Source organism: Palaemon carinicauda, chromosome 34 (assembly GCF_036898095.1).
Source record: "Palaemon carinicauda isolate YSFRI2023 chromosome 34, ASM3689809v2, whole genome shotgun sequence".
Taxonomy (NCBI): domain Eukaryota; kingdom Metazoa; phylum Arthropoda; class Malacostraca; order Decapoda; family Palaemonidae; genus Palaemon; species Palaemon carinicauda.
This window is the reverse complement of record NC_090758.1, coordinates 78944457-78947465: the sequence shown is the minus strand read 5'-3', so window position 1 is coordinate 78947465 and position 3009 is coordinate 78944457.

Below are 3009 nucleotides of genomic sequence, written 5' to 3'. Positions count from 1 at the left end.
CACCGGGCTATTTTTACCTGTTGGAGCCCTTTGGCTAATAGCATCCCGCTCTTGCAACTAGGGTTGTAGCTTAGCTTTTAATAATAGTAATAATATACAGGAAATTAAGCACAGCGCTTCCCTATGTAGAAGTATATTATAAAATAAGCCTTTGGGCTTTGAAATTTATATATATATTTTTTTATTCTTTTATACTGTATAACTTTGTGATATTCATTTCTTTTCGTAAAATGGATTAATGAGAATATCTGTGTGTGTGTGCGTGTACGTGTGTGTGTGTGTGTCAGCTGATCATCATCATCATCATCATCATCATCATCATCATCTTCATCATCATCATTTCTTATATATTTGAATAAAGAGAAAGTGTCTAGCTATAAATACACACACGCACACACACACATATATATATATATATATATACTGTATATATATATTTTTTTTGTCATGCTCGAGTGGTGGAGATGAAATATTATTCATAATAATGATAATAATAATAATAATAATAATAATAATATTATTATTATCATTATTATTATTATTATTATTATTATTATTATCATTATTATTATTATCATTATTAATCCGCAATGGCCAACGTGGTGATAAAATGGCCAAACCCCAGACATGAATAAAGACATGTCTGAGGCCTTTGTCCCGCAGTGGACTAGAAACGGCTGCATTTGTTGTTGTTGTTGTTGTTGTTGTGTAATATCTTTTATTTTTGATGTTAGGATAGTCTCCAAAATAATTGTCTAACACGGTACCAGCTTTTTCAACAACCAGCCTCTCTCACAACTACTAGCAGAATGAAGGCAACTTGTTTCGAGCCTTGAGAAGGTACGTAACGTCCCTATGGTGCTACAAACGTCTCGATACCATCCCAACCCTCTCTTGTATTGCCACACAAAATGATTTATAACATGGCATTATTGAAATGCTAATCTACTGATCTATAAGAGGGAAATCTAGATCTCATTAAATTTCCACAGGATGGATCCTGATTCCAAGTCTAAGGAGTGAGATTGCCCTCCCTCCAAGACCTCCTCCCTCCCAATCCCTCCATATCCCTCCCTCCCTCCCTTTTCATAACTATCCTATGGATTTCCCCTCCGGAAAAAGACTTACAAAGAGGGAAGGAAGAAAAGATTATTGATCTTCAAAAGGATCATTTGGCTCCGGAAGACGCTTATTGGCGAAGACGTCTCCAGGAATTCCTTTTTGGCATATCCTGCCAAGATACTAAAAATCCTGAGAAGGAGCGTTCATCATCATCATCATCATCATCTCAAGAGATGGAGCATTATAATTCTGAAATATCTTGGGAGGATATTATAAATCTTAGAAGATAGTCCTTTAATTAAGCCGTATCCTAAAATGGCCTCGTAGGAAGATAGCCAAAATCTTTATGAGGTATCTTGGCTTTGGGGCTGAAATTCAAATGAGGTGGAGCATTATAATTCCGAAATATCTTGTGAGGATATTGTATATCTTAAAAAAAAGAGTCCTCTTATTAAGCCGGATCCTAAAATGGCCTCGTGTGAAGACAAGCAAAGTCCTCAGGAGGTATCCTGGCTTCGGAGCCGAAATGTAAATGAGATTGAGCACCAGAATTCAGAAATATCTTGCGACGATATTATACATCTTAAAAAGGAGTCCTTTTATTAAGCCAGATCCTCAAATGGCCTCATGTGAAAAAGGAGTCCTTTTATTAAGCCAGATCCTCAAATGGCCTCATGTGAAAAAAGAGTCCTTTCATTAAGCTAGATCCTCAAATGGCCTCATGTGAAAAAGGAGTCCTTTCATTAAGCTAGATCCTCAAATGGCCTCGCGTGATAAAGGAGTCCTTTCATTAAGCCAGATCCTCAAATGGCCTCATGTGAAAAAGGAGTTCTTTCATTAAGCTAGATCCTCAAATGGCCACATGTGATAAAGGAGTCCTTTCATTAAGCCAGATCCTCAAATGGCCTGATGTGATAAAGGAGTCCTTTCATTAAGCCAGATCCTCAAATGGCCTCAAGTTAAGACAAGCAAAATCCCTAGGAGGTATTCTGACTTTGGAGTCGAAATTCATTCTCTGGAGCCAAATCATTTGTTGAATTATATTTTGGTGCATTTATGGAGGCATTAAAGGTCCTGACGATGTATCCTGCGCCAGAGTCAAGTCCTAAAAATGGATTTTATGAGGAATCCGATGGTTTTAACGAGGGATCCTTCGCTGGAGCCAATCCTTTTTTGGGAATCCTTTGAGGAAATTCATTTAAAGGGATCCCGGACAGAGGAAATTGAGAGGAAGGAAACGATTTTGAAAGAGAGAGAGAGAGAGAGAGAGAGAGAGAGAGAGAGAGAGAGAGAGAGAGAGAGAGAGAGAGAGGAGAGAGAGAAAATATTAATTACTATTATTATTAGATATAAAACACCAATTAATACCACTAATACACGATGCAATTTGCACTTGTGTAGCTTCGTTGCACTCTGTGTTTTATCAAAATCTATTTGAAGCCATAGATTATATTGAAAAATTTGGTTTGTCGAAAATATGAAAAGTAATAGGCCAAAAATGCCTGGAACAATAAATGTTTTTTGGAGGTGGGTTGATGGGGTGGGGGAGGGGGAATTTACTGAACGAAGGGTAAAACATTTGAGCAATTGTAATTTTTATTTTTAATTATGACATTTTTCTTGTTACATTATATATGTATATATATATGCATATATATGTATATACATATATATATATATATATATATATATATATATATATATATATATATATATATATATATATATATGTATGTATATACATATATATATATATGTGTATATATATATATATATATATATATATGTATGTATGTATGTATATACATATATATGTATATATATATATATATATATGTGTGTGTGTGTGTATGTATATACATACACACATATAATATATATATATATATATATATATATACATATATATATATATATATATATATATATATATATATATATATATAT